General features: G+C 40.6%; 2 long non-coding RNA genes across 4 annotated transcripts in view; one reads left to right on the top strand and one right to left on the bottom strand.

The window, feature by feature from the left end:
- Positions 1-18,762, top strand: part of LOC137176036 (uncharacterized) — a 280,115-nt gene that overhangs the window by 240,433 nt on the left and 20,920 nt on the right. The window contains exons 2-4 of one of the 3 annotated variants that reach the window (XR_010925779.1): positions 1,568-1,691; positions 2,261-2,389; positions 3,907-4,727. This is a non-coding gene — a long non-coding RNA (uncharacterized lncRNA). Of the gene's footprint in view, positions 1-1,567; positions 1,692-2,260; positions 2,390-2,570; positions 3,246-3,906; positions 4,728-18,762 lie in introns of those variants that run through there. The other 2 variants (XR_010925780.1, XR_010925778.1) reach the window with 2 other exon arrangements.
- On the bottom strand, positions 10,693-12,556 carry LOC137175784 (uncharacterized). Its single transcript, XR_010925717.1, has 3 exons — positions 12,274-12,556; positions 11,819-11,882; positions 10,693-11,488 (listed from the first exon to the last, which is right to left on the bottom strand). It is a non-coding gene; the product is annotated as an uncharacterized lncRNA (long non-coding RNA).

The following is an 18,762-nucleotide window of genomic DNA, read 5'->3' as shown; positions in this document are numbered from 1 at the left end:
AGGGTGGTGGTGAGGAGGAGGAGAGGGGTGGGGTTGAGTGGTGGTGGTGGGTGGGTGGGTGGGGGGGGGACATTTGCAACAGAGGTCGTCGCAAAGTCATTTACAATCACAGCAGAGGTGCGCGTGACTCTGAGAGAGAAACAGATTACTCGTTACTTTACTCTGTAAAAATACTTTGTTACAAGTTTAAGTATTGTATTCAAAAAGTACTTAAGTAAAAGTATGTGGGCAACAAAATGTACTTAAAATATCAAAATTGAAAGTACTAAATGCAGAAAAATGTCCCCAGTGATAACTATAGCTGTCAAATAAGAGTACTGCATCACTCTAAAATACTTTGTTACAAGTAAAAGTATTGCATTCAAAAAGTACTTAAATAACAGTATGTGGGCTACAAAATGTACTTAAAATATCCAAATTCAAAGTACTTAATGCAGAAGAAATACCCCTTATGAAAACTAGCATCTAAGTGCGATATTTATCTTTGGAAAAGCTTAAAATACTTAAAGTACGCCTAAAAGTATCTCAAATTTGTACTTAAGTACTGTACTCGAGTATATGTGCTTAGTTAGGTTTCACCACTGCTGTAATGTTCTGTTAACTGGTTTAATCTCATAATAATCATAATTAACTGAGCTGAATTGTACTCAAGTCCATTTTTCTCAACATCATCCATTCACACTTATAAACTTGTTCTTAAATGATGTTAATCAGGTTAAATTCAGTCTGATTATCAGGTCTTCACTCAGTCATTGACAAACACAGCAGACAGAAACAGATCTTATGTCGCTTAACTGAAAAAAAAAAATGATTTATTCATTTGTACACATTATGGAGCAGGAGGTCTCACTCTGCTGTTACATCCTGCTCCCAAAATTGGCTTTTAATTAGTTTAATCTCACCTTGAATCTCGGTTTAAGAGCCGTTTTCTCCTGATACCTGAAAAGTTGACAGACATGCTTAACTTAACATCAGTTCATCAGAACAGGATCTATGTAGGTGGATGTAGAGACTACCTCTACTCCATAACAGAGCATCAGTAAACATTTTGCACAAAGTTGACGCATAAAACACTTATTTTATATTATATGTAACCAGATTTACAAGCCCATTAGAACAAATTGAAATTCAGAAGTGGTCCTTGTCATATATCTTATGATAAAAATCTTGTTTTGTAGGCAAACAGCATTCAAATCTACAGAAATTGTTTATAAATTCTAGTGAAAATCCCCAAGTTTGTGAAAGATATATTTAGAAACTCTAAAGTTGTTTATAAAATGATATTTCCATTTGAAATATGGAGTTTAGGGTTAAAATATTGCACTAAATCATCTACAAGTAGCTTCAATGAGCCTATACAGTATATATACATGTGATACTGTCAGATAATGTTGATTAAGAGGATTTTAACAACCTGAAAGCTACTTAAAAAGAAACAAAAGAGGGGTAAAACTGAGTGTTAAAGGGTTAAACTTGGTATAAAAAAAAACCTGCCACACCTTAGCTTACCCATTTAGCATCTATTACATTTCTTCCTCCACCTTATTTCCTTTCTGTCTGTCTTCAGAGAAACAGGCGCACGGTGGCATCATCAGCATCCCGCGTGACGTCCACGAGAAGGTGAAGATGAACCGGCCTTTTTCTGATCAAAGCAGCCGTCTATAAAGCTCAAGGCTGGCCTTCCTAGGCGGGTATGTTGCCTTTTATTCTGAGGGGAACACACACACACACACATCATACACACACACACACACACACACACTCCTCCTTCACTGCTACATTGAAAAAATGCTTCCACTTTCAATCAGGGTGCACAAACCTGCCATCTTTTTTTTTTTTTTTTTTTGTTGGCATTTTAAATGAACTGTGCTTCACCTGCATCTGGAATACTGCACCTTCCTCCCCCGGGGTGCTGCTTATATACAACCAGGTTGACGGTGTCAGCGCGCCGGCAGGGTGCTAATGCACTGCTTGTTAGTTTTAATTAAGTAGCCTATAGCCTAGTGATCAGCGAGATCAAGGGCGGTTATTTAAATAAGAAGCACGCCGGGTCTCCAGTAAACTGCAGGCGAGAGTCTTGGCTCCAGTTCTGCTCCTTTTTCTCCATCACCTGGCCTCATTAATTCAAAACATCTTTGCCTTTCGGTCGACATGACACCACACCTGTCAGAACATAGCCCACTCCCTCAGTCAGTCCTGGCATCAGTGGTCTTATAATTTTTATTTTTCACAACCGACCAACTTTTTCTTTCTTTCACAGCGGAGAGCCACCGGCGTCTGCAGAGTTTATTTGGTCTGTGTCTACACGATAAAGAGGAAAGTTAGGTGAAGGACAACAATCTGGTCGAGGAGACCGATCAGGAGGAATAATGATAATAAGGCTAATAAGGTATCTCTCTCCAGCACATTGTTGAGGAGTTTGCATGTCGCCTATGAGGCTTCTTAAATTAAGCCACATCCAGCAGTTCTTTTTTTTTTTTTTTTTTTAAATATATTGAATATGCAAACATATTTGACAACGAATGGTATAATTGCAGATGATGCTTTAGGCCTGTATTTTTTTTTTCCAGAATATTCAAACTGCCCTCCTTTCACATCACATCCCTAACAGCTTTTGAAAAGCTGATGTCTAAAAAGAATTGATAACAGACAGAGAGAGAGAGAGAGAGAGAGAGAGAGAGAGAGAGAGAGAGAGAGAGAGAGAGAGAGAGAGAGAGAGGGAGAGAGGGAGAGAGGGAGAGAGGGAGAGAGGGAGAGGGAGAGGGAGAGGGAGAGGGAGAGGGAGAGAGAGATCCGCAAGCAGAGAAGATAGAAGAGTTGCTTTCAGGCTAAATACAGTCTGACACAGTCAACACATCTGATGAAAGGTCGGGATATTGTTTCGAGAGTAAGCATAATATAGCTGAGTTACAGATTCTTCAAGGAAAAAAAAAAAAGGGTCTATTCTGCAGTTTGAAACTTTTTAGAAGAATATAATTTTATTGGAGGAAACATTTGGATTGGCTGCTCTCACAGCTGAACCAATCACGCTGCGTCAAATGACTGATGAAGGTTTTATTGTTGGTTATTTAATGATGATCTTGATAAACATGCTACATACCAAAATAATGATAATAGTTTTAAGTTTTTATGCTATTTGAGCATTTTTTTTGAATGAATACTTTGACTGAATAAATCCAACCAATCCATTTATATTCATTAAGAAATTTAAAAGATTCATTTTAATGCTGAAATGTCATTATGTTCTCTGCAAGAATGAACACATTGGTTGTGAAATCATGACTTTATTCAGTTTAATATGAAAAATAATAGTTTCATCATGTGATATGAGTGTTCGTACGTATTTTATGTGCTCACAGCTTCGTAAACATTAACAGTGAATCTGGGCCGGATGTCAGGCCACACCCCCGACAATGATGTCACAGCAGGTGTTTCCCATCAGCTGTCGAAGCTAAATAACCTGCATCAAATGAGCATGATCATTTAAATCATTTAATGCAATCTGCAAAATCTGCAAAAAGGGTTAGGAAACTAAAACACTTAAGATGAGAGAGATCGTACTTATGGTTCATAAAAAGGCAAAATATTAATTGCATGGACGCACATTCAGCTCTCCTGCATGATAGCTGGACTACGACCTCCTCACCTTTACTGTCCACCTGCCTACAAAGACGACGCGCTACTTCCTGCGTCGTCACTGAACGTTGGCGTCGAACATAAACGTCGAGGTGCAGAATCGTCCGGTATGGATGTAATTCTGAGGGACACTAGGCAGCAGTGGCTTGCATGTTTGAGTAACTGCAACACTTACCAGATATATTTTGCTCAAAACACCTCCTTAACTAGCTGTTATATGACCTTTTTAAAGGAGACATCTTTAATACCTTCTTTTTTTTTTTTCTCCAGGCACAGTTTCATCCTGCAAACCCCCCTCAAAGGATTATTTATGATGAAAGATAATGGCTAAGCATGACAAACCTCTCTGAAGCAAACTGAAACACATTAAAACATTATACAAAGCAGGCAGGAGCTACCGAGATTACAGATGATATGATAAAATAATTCCCAAAAGCACTTCTGAAAAATGCCAGTTTCAATTCTCGAAATAATATTTCTTTCCAAACAGCGATTCAGTTCAGACATCAGCAGTAAACTCATGAGGAATAAGTCAAGACAGACAGACTCTCTCTAACATTCGGGTCCCTGTAGATGTCTACCGGTTTGACTTTTCATTATAACTTGCGCGGGGTCACGATCGACCAAAGCAAGACCGTTGCTCATTAGACACTATAATCTTATCAGCTCCTCTTCCTTCAAAAACATATCCATCACAAACTGTTATCCGTGAAAACAGATGATGTTGCTGTTAGATCTCTTTGACCTCAAAGTATTTCTTCCAACAAAAACAACAGGTGTAAGATGAAAAGTGTGACGACGGAGAAAGTGGTGGTGATTTTTTTTTTTTTACTTAAGTGTACAAGACCGACTCGATTGAAGTGTTACCTTTTAACCTCATCAGCGAGGTTTGTGGTCAACTCGGTAAAGTCTTCCTCTCCGGAGCCTGATCGCAACCACCAGGATGGCTTTTTGAACTGGTTTTGATGATGAAAAGTAGAAGCACATTTGAGATTTCTCCCACCTAAAGGACACATAAACTGTATGTGAACTAATGCTGTAATTGTATTTGTTCCATAGGTATCAAACCTATACATCAGCACACGAGCGTACGGGCTTAACAGATCTGGCCGGTGGCCTCGTAACATCAACTACCAACTGCCGAGTTTAAGATGAGAGGAAAATATTGCGCCACAATCAAGAGTTCACTACCTAACTCATGTGGAAAACATTCCTTATCAATTCTCCAACATACAACACCAAACTGCTACCGTCTGTCCACTTGGGCCAGTGTCATTTCTTGAGGAAACAGGAATAAATGCCAAAAAAAAAAAAAAAAAAAAAAAAAAACGAAAGGCCACAATTTTCGGTTGATTGGTCTTATCATAGAGCAGAAATCTGAGAATGTCCAGGCCCGTCATTAACTCCGATCGGGAGGCAGAGATATTACAGCCAAATGTATAAAAGGGTTATGAGAGCTATCAGAGGAGAACAGTGACGTCATGATTATGTTATATTTAGTAAATGAAAGATTGGGTAATTTAGCCGTAGGGGTATAACCTCTGGTGAGGAAACTGCAACAAAAGCGAGGCTGCTGTTTTTTTTTTTTGTATTCAGGGATGTCAACATGGAAAAAGTAGAGAGAGAGGGAGGTTGGATGAAAAAGAGAGAAAGAGATTGAATAACTAGAAGCCCCCACAGGCGTCTGCCACTCATCTGCCACTCAAGCGATGCAGATCCAGTTTGATTTTTAACTCCTTAATACTTGATTGTATTATCTGGAGCGTGATAAAAAAAAATAAGTCACTGTTTTCAGCCCGAGAGCAACAAAATGTCAGTCAGGAGCCGCAGCGATAGATATGCTAAAAGGCTTTCTGTGCTTCTGGTGCAGACAAGCAGATACAGAGCAGATTATGCTTTATTAGCTGTTCATGGAGACTTAATTGTGAGATCAAAGTTAACAGTGTTCCATCGGTGCGAGGCAGAGCAGATTTCATTAGGCTGAGAAATATCAGTGCAATAATAGTGTGATCTGCACACGGCGAGTTCAGACTGAGCATCTTAATTTTTTTTTTTTTTTTTTTGGACCAAATTGGAGCAGGAAATTCAGCTACTTGCAGTCCTGTATTTAAAATGTTTTAAAACTTTCAAAATAAAAGTTTATGAGAAGGAAAAGATTAATTAATTTTCTTATATTAGTCTTATATTAGGCAGAGATATAATAAACTCTCAGTGGGATTATAGTGAATGGAGCCAATAACACCGCTGCTGTACATGCAGCTGGTACATAACAATCTGCATGAATGACAACTGGATATGAATGCTTGTGGAAACAGAGACGGCCTGTAAACTGTGATGGATGTCTACAACAGACAGTTTGAGTAATAATTTTACTATTTGCCTTTTGTTTGATCTTCCAGACTAACCTGGAGGTTTGCTTAAAATCCGTCTGGTTGTCTGACTGCTTGTGTTTCGTGTCCCGTCAGACTATTTTGATGTAATGTTGCCGCACTCACAGATCTCTGAAATTAACCTTTTGGAGAGAATGTTATTATAATTTGAATGAAAATAAGGCCCAAGTTGTAATAAACAGGAATTATCCTTTAAATAGATCACTCTGACATGTGAATCATTTGTGTAGGTGGTGTTCAGGGTGATCAGCTGATGATCAGCTCATTTGATCTGATCTCAGGACTTCATGTTAGTATCTTAAAGGGAAACTTGGACTCTATTTTCCCTTCGTTTTGTGTCTAAGTGACCAATAGAGGTTTCAAGAAGAAGTCTCATTCTGAAAGAGTTGAGTTGTTGCAGGAAGACGCTTTCTGTACTCCAACACAACAAACTCCTCCCGACACTCCTCTCTACAGATCTGTCATGGCTGAATATTTAGCTGATTTCGACAACAACTCCTGCGAGATTTCAGAACGAGACTTGAGACTTGGTGAGACACGACAACAAACAGACCAGATTGAGCAAAAGATAAAGAATAATGCTTTATTTCTCTGTATGGTCCTTTCCATAATGTTGTCAGACACTTACAGTAACAACAAAACAAGCACTTTTAGTGGACGTACATTGAACGTGCGCTGTTGCCCCGTCGGATTACATTGCAGCTCGTTTCGCAGCTGCCGGCTGAAGCGCTCTCACTCAATACTGGACCAATTTCAAAAAAATGTTGTCCTCATTAGTCACTTAGGCACAAAATGATGGGAAAATAGGGTCCTGGAGGGCCAATCAACAGGGAGGGAAGATGGCTACTGATCTCTGCTTTTAGACATCCTCTCTGCAAAAAACACACGATTGGATTTCTCCAAGAGGAGCCAAATATATGAAATATTGAAATTTGCCCAGAGAAAATACTTTGTTAGAGAAATACTCATATATGGACACTGTGTGTGTGCATTTAAATAATAAATAGGAGCCTGTTTCTTCCACAGGAGCATTTAACTTAACTTCTCTGTTCTGTTATATGCATTAAAAACTTGTCAGGTAACTATGTGATTGACAGGCTACGTTCTAAATTGAACACTGCACAGGAGGTGAGGCAGACTGCTATTGTTGCCATGGCGCTGACCCTATATGACCCCTGCTGTAACTGGCCAGTCTCAGATGGCCGGCTCATTTTTTTATGTGTCATCTGAGTGACGACATTCTTTTTTGTTCCCCTCAAATATCACGCACATAGTTGATTTATGTAAATATACATATATAACACATGAAAACTCAGTTTGGTGCGTCTGACAGATATTTGACAGACACCAGCAGATAAGCACCCATCCTTCAGAGAGTGGTAGGGTGGTGGGGGGGGGGATCGGCCTGTTGAAGAGTTGACCCCGTGACCCCATAAAGCTGTAGGTTAGAGGCTGAGGTTAGCACCGGGTCTCCTAAGGCTGCTCCTTCTTTGGACAGCATCAATGGAGTGTTGTTTTGAGGTGTGAAGAGAGGAAGTCTGATACCTTCTTACCTCACACTCACCGAGGTGTTTCTGCTCACTCCTGCTTGTCGTCATTCACGTGCAGTCAGACTGGATTTTGGAGGTCAAATGCCAAAAGAAATATTCATTTATATATAATCAACTGAATCATTATCATGCAATGTCAAGAAATACAAAGCTTGTTTTGCTCAGAGGTATCATTTGACATATTAAACACAAACTAGATTCATTACTTTCTTAAAGGGAATTTATCTCTATTTATTTTTAACTTTTAAAACTGCTGAAATTTGGATAAAAAGGAAAATAATAAAAAAAATATCTGGATGAAGGGCTGACTTTGAAAATAGTATTTGTGACACAAAGACGCCGTCGTGGGACTTACAATCAGAGGCTCATTTGCATATTTTCATTTCACTTTCTCTTAATGTTTTAAGATAATTTTCTCAGTTGTTCTAGTCACAAAAAAAACGTATTTATTGCAAAGTACAAAGATTAACTTCTTATTGCAGCAGGAAACACAGCTTTTAGGGGGGGCAGACCATAAAATCTAGGTAAAAGTTATCCTCTTTATAAAAAAACAAAAAAAAGAGAAAAAAACTTTACAAATACAAATTTGTCTTAGTTGAAAAGGCTTTTTGTGCTTCTGGTGCAGAGTGAAAGGACATTTCAAAGGTAAATACTGCTCAAAATAATTCAGAAAATCGTTGACTGCAGGTGTTACCAGCTGTTTTTAAGAAATTACAGCCAGTTGTAGACTTTTCTCTGTTCTTCATGCCATTTAGTGTCTGTATTCGTGCACATATTGAGCATAATAATTATCGCAGACTATCATGACCATAAAAGGCCGATATCAGCTCCTTTACATTAATCTAACCTTCGCCCTACACCTGCTACACACACGTTTCCCCTGTTTGACTTCATTCGACACATATCAGAGGCTGCGGCAGGTGATTCTGTTGTATACGTCCAACAAGTGTGTGACAATGAGGCTAAATGAAACAGCAGCAGGGTGAATCAAAGAGCATGGTGAGAGGGGGGGTGGTTGAGGGGGTGGTTGGGTGTAGACTGAAGGAATAATAGTGTTGTGTCATGCTGCGGTTTTGGGGAATAAGATGAAATGGGCTTTTAGTAGTCGAGGAAACTGAGGGAATCAAACACTTCCTGGCTTTAAAGTGGAAACAGCGGAGACTTCCTCCCTCATATGCAGGTAGAGGAGGCACCATCAGGGAGGAACAAAGACGTAGAGTCTAAACACGAGGCTTTATGCCGTCACCATCTCTATCTTGGAGGACACAGAGAGAGCTTGTGTGTGTCTGCGTGTGTGTGTGTGTGTGTGTGCGCGAGCTTGTCAGCCTCTCTTGGGGTGGTAACGCACACCGTGGCGGTGCGGTGGGGGGGCGAGAGGCTCAGCGGCGATTCTGTGGAGCTCATTCCACAACCGGTCACAAGGTTAAGTGCCGCAGCCATACACACACATGCAGACACACACACATATGAACACTGGAGCCATTGAGTCGAATGTACAGAGTAGACGCCACCGGAGGGGGGGGGGGGGGGGGGGTTCCTTACACACAAACACACATACAGTCTTACACACATGCATGGTTAACGGGAGCTGAAAGGAGAGTGTGACCACACAGGCTGCAGGAGCTTTATGACTGACATCCTTTAAATTTAATGTAATCCTGAGCTTTTGTAACCGGTAATTACAACAATGAAATTGGAAGCTCTACAGCGAGAGGTAGACCTGGTGAAAGGTTTGGTGGTTCAGCAACAGCCAAATTACAAACAAACATATTTTCCTCATTTACCTTTGGTTGTATTCATCCATGCAGACGAGAGACTCTCAACAGGCAACTATGGCCTGCGAGAAGAGGATCACATGACTGACAGAGACACTCGAAAGGGTTGGCAGGCTAGTTTTTGGTAGCATTGCTAGCTTACAAGCCTCTGGAAATGAGTAAAACTCTCTACAACAAAGAGAAAATTTGTTCATCAACCTGCCGTATGTCTTTAATCTTTCACCTCTCTTTAGTTTGGACACATTTTATTGGAATAATCCAAAACATTTAAACATATTTAAATGATGAGAAATTAACTAACTTCCCACCAAAATATGACATGAACATTCATGCAAACATGACGTCAAATCCACGTTTAAGGATCCCTTCTGTATCACTTTCCAATTTATGTATCACAGAATTTCCCATCAGATCCTTTAACATGTGGATCTGTCGCCCAGCAGAATACTTCCACCAAATCTCATCAGAAAGTCTGTTCAGAGAAATATCAGATATTAAAGAGGACACAGTTCAATGCCAATATAGAAAAAACTTCATTTTTAACAATATTTTCCTACTATAATGTGTCATTGTAACATTATTTATTAGTAACTCATCAAACCAACATCAGCAAGCTCCTAGTCACTGTTATCTGTAAGGTAATACATCAGCTAGCGTTCAGTCAGTAGCAAACTAGTAGATTAGCTTGCTAGCAGAAGCGCTAGCTCAGCTACCCACGTCAGTCACATGATCCTCTCCTTGAAGGTTGTAGCTGTCCATACAACTTTTTTATCATTTTGGCGAACTTGCCCTTTAAAGCAAAAGCTTTCACATACACCAGCAGGTAACTAAAAGGAGTTCAGTGTGGAATTTAAATTGCCATTAGCTGGTGTTTTGTGGCATTGTTTTAAATAAAAGTAGAGTTGTTGTGAAGTTGTCAAAGCCTCTGAGTTGTGGCAGGTAGGCAGGTTTCATCGTACATTTGTACATTAACTTGCAATTATAGATAATAACACACAAACAAATGAATGTATTAGAGTATCCAGATTATTAATTCATGTCAATTGCAGTTTGATGCTATATTATTACAGACCTACAGACACTTGTATTGTTGATGTGGCTCGATGCAGCTCTAGTGGAAGCTAGTATGTGGTAGTGTAGCTTGGCTGGGCTGCAGAGCATCTGTCTTTGTGTCTTTGTGTCTGGGGTAAACCCCTGCTGCTGCCGAGCTTTTGTCTCTTCCTGATCGGCTCTAATGCTGCAGCACTAATTGTTTAACACAGAAACACGTCTTTTCTCCCTTTAATGTTTTTGTTTTTATTGTCGTCGATGCATTTATTACAAAACCTTTGTGGATTTTGAACACACGCCTCCCTCCCTCCCTCCTTCCTCCTCCTCCTCCCCCTCCTCCTCTCTTCTTCATCTTCCTCCCTTTGCTCTCTCTCACTCTCTCTCTCTCTCTCTCCCTCTCCAAAATGCCCGCCCTGAGAAAGAGAGAGGGTGAAAAAAAAAAAAAGAAAAGAAAATGTGAACATCAGCAGAAAAACGGATGTCTGGCAAGTTGCATCATTTGCAGAAACAAACAGTGTGAAACCGTGTTAGCCAGCCTATTAGCATATATACATAAAGACCGTGTGTGCGTGCCCGTCTCCAAAATAAAAGGAAAACACGAGGCGAACGTTACTCTCCGCTACCCGTGACGGAGGTTTCTCAAAGAGATAGAGCTCTGGGTAAACATATGATCGCCACAGATCCAATCAGCTCAAACAAAGGGAATATGCAATGCAGCTGGGTGAAATTCATCATGTCTGTGTCTATGTGTACACTGTAATGTAGGTGTGCATCTGTACTATAATGTGGCGTGTTGTTCATAGTAGAAGTGCAGAAGGGAGAAAGAGGGAGCCAGGCACCACTGTTATCATTTGCATCATAATAGTAAACTGATATGAATACTGCTGCGTCGATGCTAAGCTCTTAACGTGCATGGAAATTGCTTACCTTCAAGAAATGTGTCGCCATATTCATGTTTATGTGCGTGTATTGTTTCGTGGTTTCATCATACTTTTCTTTTTTGCACAACACAAAAAAAAAAGAAAAAAGTCTGACTGAGGTATCGTGGGAGTGATTTAGAGAACGCTAGTGAAGATCCGGCCGCCTCCTGAAATAGGTAACACGAATACAAAGAGACAGAAATTTAGGTGAATTAACTTTTCATTCTGAGTTTGTTTGTTACTTCCGAGTTTGAAATAAACTGTCAGACTTTAAGCTAAAGAGAGAAAGACATGCACAGAGACACAGAGAGAGAGAGATGCCTAGATATACTGACAGCTTTCCTCCCGGGAGAGATTTAGGGGTGACCTGCTGTGGAGACCAGGGAAGTAAAAACACAAACTCACTTTAACAGATTTTAAAGGATAAATCCAGTTTATTACAAATTGGATCTTGTTGTCTCGGCCACCGGTTCTATCAGTAATGTTTTTGTACTCACCTGCTTGATTCAGCTGAGATCCGAAAACGCAGTGACATCGAGAAGTCCAATGTGGTAAGAAACCCTGACAGTGAGACAATCAGGCAAGTTTAGCTAATCTTAGCATGTGTTTATGACCTATTTGGAATAGAAAATGAAAGTGAACGATGAAAGTATGACCTACATTCTCGATTGTAAACATCAATCACTTCACAGGATTGTAAGATTTTGTAATTTCTTTCACTTAGAATATTTTTTAAAAGAAAGAAAACAAGCGTTGTTACCAGTGTTGGTGGTGAACTGATTTTACTGTTTTACTTTTAAATAAACAGGTAGATAAACTTTTAGATAAACTAGCTTAACTGTTTTTACAATCTGTCTGCTTAAGGGTTTGAGGAAATGTCTGACCAACAGTTCAAAACTCAACAATATTTAATTAAAATGATATAAAACAGAAAAAAAGAGTAAATCTTCACATTGTAGAAGCCGGAGACAGGAAGACTGATTGGTGAGTCTTCTTGTCTTCTCTATCTGTAAAGCAGTTTGTGTTCTGAAAAGTTTAACAGAAATAAAGTTTATTATATACTATTCAAAAGGCATGAAAACATTAGAGGACACATCCAAAGACACACAGTGTTCAACAACGGGATCGCCCCCCTTTTTCCCCATTCAAACCCCATCCTCCTTCCCTACAGTACCCACCTCAGCCTCCTCCCTCCATCATCTCCCCAGGAGGCTACAGAGGCCCTGTACATCCCAGATAAGACCTTCTCAGAGGGAGAAAGGAGGAGGGGGTGGGGGGGGGGGGGGGGTGGGGGGGTAGGATGGGTGGTGGTGATGGTGGTGGGGAAGGAAGGGGGGGGGGGGGGCTTCAGGGTCACCACAATGGCACGCTCCTGATAGCGCTATCAGCTTATGCTAATCACCAGCTAAGTGTTTCAGGACGAGAGGGAGCAGCGGGGCGCTATCCTAAAACATGCGCCTCCTACTTAACCTGCGCCATATCGCGATGAGCCCCGGCTCATTCAAACAGCCGCCGCTCTTTATTTAAAGAGTGACGACAGTGACGAGGCACCAAGAAAGAGAGAGAAAGAAGGTCCAAATTGATTAATCGTGTCACAAATTGATGTTAAGCGCCATCGCAGATACAGCCCCTCTCTCTCCTTTTTTTTTTGACCAACTTGGCTTTTTGAGGGTATTGTTCTGCCAATAATGGCGAGTAGTATGGGAGGGGTGTCGGAGCTTCTTTGGATGTCTGACTTGGATGGTTTGAATACAGAATGGGCATGTAATGTAATGTAAGGCGCCATTGTTACCTGGGCTTACTGTACATGACAGGTGAAAGATAAAGAAGTGTGCGGGCCAAGCTCCCCTCAACCTACATATATTTCAAGATGAAAAACTTGGCTAATAAACGCACCTCAGGAGCAGAAGATTTAGATAAAAGTCCCGGTGACAGTAGAATGGAGACTTCAGTGTCTACGTGAAGCATTTATCTGCCACCCAAAGAGAAGGATGAGACCTTTTGCTCAATCACAAATGCATTCATCTAAAATCTTTTCCTGCTCTAACTCCCTGCAGCCTCTCTGTCTTATTCTAACTCTGATTTATGTTCATTCCACCCTTTTCGCTCCCTCTGTTTTCACTAAAACTTTATCCCTTTTGTATCCTCATCACAGCTTCTCTCAAGGGGGGTTTGGAAGTAGGAAACACCCTTAAGTCTGGCGTTCTCAACTATCCCTATTTCATCACATTTTCACTGAAAACTTGATACTTACTGATACATTATTCAACTCAAAGTCCATTTCTAGCTTTTTTTTCTGTAGTATTTGTGCAGTTCCCGCAGAGATAGCTCAGATGTCATCATGTGACATGTATGTGAAGCAATGAACTTCATACACAAGCCAACAGGCTCCAGAACAACAGCTATGAAGTAAACCTTGAGGTGAGATTTTAATTCTTTTAAGTCTTTTTTTTTGCCGAACTAGTATTTCCAAGGTCAAAAATGAACTTTTATACTCAAATAGATAGTGTTGTATTTGCTGTCTTATCTTTGATGATAAGACATCTTTGATATTGATTGATTCTAGCATATTTTAGGAGAAAATTAGGATCCAATCAGATGGTTAGGGCAACTGTATGTAGCCTGAAAGACAAACCTCAGGGGGAAAAAAACTCCCTACCGCCTATAAAGCTTACTGCTGTCAGCGCATATTAAGGCGACCAGGATGAGCATACTGTACATTTTTGTGAGGTACCTCATCTGCAAAGAATCCGGAAACCATCTTTGTTTTATGAATCTATTTTTATCATGTTTTAGTTAGAAGCCACCTCATTTTAATTTTGCTGTTTTCATTCACTTTTTGAGTCCAATCGCTTCCACTTTGCTGTTTTTTCAATCGCCGTTAAGCTCCCTAGCACACTTCCTGCACAGGTGTTTCACATTAAACCTCCCAGTGGCTCAAAAAGGCATTAACCTACCTTTACCTTTCCTGGTGGGCCTTTAATGTGACACATCTTTAGGAAGAGCTGAGCTTCATCCGCAGTAGCTTCACAGTGATTGAAAATACAGCAAAGTAGAACAGATTGGAGTTAATGAGCAAATGAAAAATAGTTAACAAGAAAAACTCAGAGCGGCAGATTGGTGGGTATGACATGAGTCTGTAATAAAAACAGGTGATTTTCACCCCTCTCCCTCTGTGTATTTTTTTTTTTTACCTGGCCTCTATTAGCGACTTTCCTTGACTTGTTTGGACATCATTTGAATACTGGCTTTTATTCGAGAGTCTACAGTATCAGCATTTTTATCAGCTGAGCTTCTCGCATCTGGATTGTGGCGCCTGGACAGTAGGAGGACACTATTCAGCGAGAATTGGGAGAATAATTCAAACTGAAGTTGTAAAAGTAGGAGGTGTGGGGGACAAGAAATAAGATTTTGAAAAGTCACGGGGACATGAACCCCCTGTCCCCGGTGGAAATTAGGCCCTCGCCATCTACTGACAACCGGCTCCTGTGCAAACGCTGAAAATGAAGTTTGGTGCGGCGCCATATCTCCTCCTCCCTCCCCTGTCCATCTGTGTTTTCTCCACCTTCCCTCAGTCTCTACTCCTGTTTAGATAGAGGAGCTTTGGGGAACCCGAGGGACAGGAGGTGAGGTCCACAGATAGAGGACCCCATTGTGGTCCAACGGGAAATGCATTGTGGCTGGATTTGTCCAGTTTTATGTAAAAGCAATACTCTTTTCACCTGAACTAATACAAGCTGTGGCGTAAGCCCCTTACTGCCATGTGCTGCATTTTTCCCCTAATCTCTCTGGATTCAGCAGCGTCCCCACATACCTCAGGGCACTCACTGATAAAGCCTTAACTCTATACTACTCTCCCCCTCTCTCTCTCTCTCTCTCTAGCCTCTCTCCCCGCTCTCCCGGCTTCATTTGTAGTCTCTCGCCCGTCGGCTTTTTCCCTTCCTCCTGCCCCCTTCCCTTCTCTTTTCTCTTTCCCAGGACACCGATGAAGCAGCCTAGCAAAAAATTAAAGTGATCAAGAGATTTAGAGGAACGAGGAGAAAATCACTTTGTGAATTCCATCTAGGAGAGGAGATGAGAAATGTTGAAGGAAAGAAGAAAAATGAGTAGAGAGAGAGAGAGAGAGGGAGAGAGAGGCAGTGGGATTTTTGAACTCAGTGTAAATCAACTTCAGCATCGTCTACTGTTATGGGACTACATGTTCAGCTATACGTGACTGATTGATTTCCAGGCCAAATATACAGTACATACAGTCCCATATCTGTTTCCAATAGTATTAAGTGTCAAATGTCCTCATACTTTCTTCTTCTAAAGCAGCATACCTACCTTTCTCTCTTTGACAGATCATGAAATGAACTTTTTTATAATTTCGTTAGGCCGATACGGAGTTACACTGTAATTTCTCTCCATTTTTAAGATCCTCAAACCGGGATTTACAACACATATTATACATGTCCATTATCCACGGTCCATTCTATTATTGGCCTCATTTAAATATTTCCTACAGGTCCCGTGTAACATCTGCTTTCTACATCTGACCAACACCAGACGATTTGAGGAAAAGCTCAAGAGCTCATGTAATATATTAAAAAAAAAGCATCACGGACAGAATTTTTATTACAAGCTTAATCTTGCATTTAAGCTGCTCTAATGAGATGTATTTTCTCCTTAGATTGCTTCAGATTTTGAAGTTGTGCTTAGGTGTTTTAGTTGTGCTTAGGCATGTTTAAAAATGCACAGGTAGGAAGGCGCCGTTCTCTCCCCGTCAGCCATGATTTGTCAAAGCAATTCGAGTTTCTTGCAGAATTTACTGTAGGTCCTCCTCTTAAGCGACCAAAAAGCACATAGCGCTGACAGAATCTTTATTCAAATGAAGATCCTGTCAAGAGAGATTAACTGTTCACGAGCCCACACAGGGATATCCTTGCCAAAAACTACAGATATTATACCACTGACTAGTGCTTTAACATCACTTTATGTCCTCAGAGGTCTTCCTCCTTTTTCCTGCTCTTGAGCATGACTTTTAAAAACGATACTTTCTCTTGTTTTTTTTTTCTATCTTCTCCTAATCTACCTCAGGCTTGTACACTGTCTTGGCTTGTATGTTACTTGATCTGGAACTGTCTTGTCAGGGAAGGTTGGTATTGGACAGTTTTACCGTTGAAGAGGACACACAAACTCCTCTCTTAAGTTTAAACATAAGAACGCAATATCTTCCTTCTCCTTCACCTTGTCCTTGCTTTGGTCCCTTCTCTTCCTCCTCGCTCCCGCTCTGTTTTATCTCGTCCTTGTGCTCGTCCCCCTTCCCTCATCCTCCTCCTTCCAGTAAAGACTCGAGTGTCCTTTTGAAGCCAATTTGTTCTCTTTTTCTTTATTTGCAGTTTCAGGTTGAACCGGAGGTGGATGCACAAGTGACACAAACACAAGCAGGATATATTATTATTCTTGATGCCAATATTTAATCTCTAACACGATACCAATCCAATTTTTTTTTTCCCTCTTCGACATCTACTTCATATGCAGTTAGCATGTTTTTAGCTTGACGATATGCTGCATTGGTCATATTCTGCAGCACTGTATGAAATCACGTCTCTTAGAGCGTTTTATCCCCTTACAGTCTTTAGTTGATGATGATCACTTCAGACTCGTCACTGTCTGCAAGCCTGCAAGTTTAACATTTGGATTCAGCAAAGTATGAGACGGTTCATGTCAGATTTGTAGCTTTTTAGTTTTTCTTTCTGGTGGATGATCAAGTGTTTTTGAGACTTTTAGACTGATATAAATACTGAGTATCAGATTTGGTGCTTCTCTTGTTAAAGGTGTTAAAGTTGTGTTGTTGCTTTGGTGTAAACAAACGAGAGTTAATATCATGTCATCTGTTAATCTCTGTCTTTTTAATGGTATTTTTTGTGCTGTGGATCCTCTAAAACTCTTTCATATGCCTTGTGGCTTCCTGTCTTCCCTCCATCCCTCTACATCTGACAATGATTATTGTCACTATCAATAAATCTCTTGATTTTATTTTTGATTAATCCAGCAATTGTTTAGTCCGTTAAATGTCACAAAAGAGTTAAAAATGATTCAAGGAGAGTTGTGCACACATTTAAAAAAAATAAATAAATAAATAAAAAAATTCACCCACAAGTGCTGGAGCAAACAGGAAATATCACAGCGCAAAAAAAAAAAAAAAAAGCAGAATCCATACAAAAATAATTCTTTTTAAACATGCCCATCATAATTTCCTGCACTTCAAAGTAGCATCTTCTAATTGCTTATTTTGTCTTGACCAAAAATGATACAGGACAAACAAAAACAGCAAATTATCACATTTGAGAAACTGTAAGCAGCATTTTTCTTTTGGCATGTCATAATGATGCAAATGATCTTTCCACTGAACATAATCAGAAGCTGAACTTTGCACTTGAATAACAGCGGCCTCTTGCTATTTAATGCCTTAAATGTTCCCTAACAGTTGTTTACTTTCATAAAACATTTACAAAGCCACACAACATCTGGGATACACATCTAAAGCCTGCATTGTTAACATCCATGTTTACTTCCTTACCTTTTGTTGTTACATCAGCACATTTCTTAGCATGTTACAGCCACCAGTTTTTCATTATGACCTCTGAGCATGAGACTGCAAGGAAGGATGTGTCTGTGCACACGTGTCTGTCCTTCTAGACGACCATATACGAACAAAACATCACTCCATAGCACCACTAGTGGTCAAAAACTACACACAGAGACTTTAATTTAGCAGATTTACAAATCTACAAAACCGACTCAGTGTCTGACCTCATGAGAAAGAAGTATAGAGTCTGGCGGCGGTTGCCGATTTTCTCATTCATGTTCATATTCTTTATGGTAAGGACAGTGATTCCTCAATATGAATGTTGCGGTGAAGGAAGAAACTGTGCGTCTCGCGGGTGGGAATCTACGATTGTGGGTGGGCGGTGTGTTTGTGTGTTGTAGGTAGGAAGCCGTGGATCCACATATCGCCGCTCTCCATCAGAAAATTTCTATCAGTAGATAAAACAAGGAGGAACAACACCTCGGACAAGATACGCCTACACTAATCTCCAACACTTATCAACGCTTCCCTGCTAATATCTCCTCCTCTAGTTTTCCCCCTCCGCTATCCCCACCCACCCGACCCCTCCCAGAACACACACACACACACACACACACAGAGAGCGACACACACGTTGCACGACTCCTCTCCCACCACGCCATTGTGAACGCCGGCCGCCCTGGCAATGTGCTGCTGTGTGATACTGAGAGAGGGCAACTCAGCTCCTCATAAAGACCAGGCTATAATCTCCTCCCAACGACAGGTCCACCTACCCCACGCACCCACACACACACACACACACACACCTCGCCATGCTACACCTACACACATACACGGTGACGACTTAAAGCCGCACCCGGAATGACA

The sequence above is a fragment of the Thunnus thynnus genome, chromosome 23 (genome assembly GCF_963924715.1).
Source record: "Thunnus thynnus chromosome 23, fThuThy2.1, whole genome shotgun sequence".
Lineage (NCBI taxonomy): Eukaryota > Metazoa > Chordata > Actinopteri > Scombriformes > Scombridae > Thunnus > Thunnus thynnus.
This window is presented reverse-complemented; position numbering and strand designations above follow the sequence as displayed.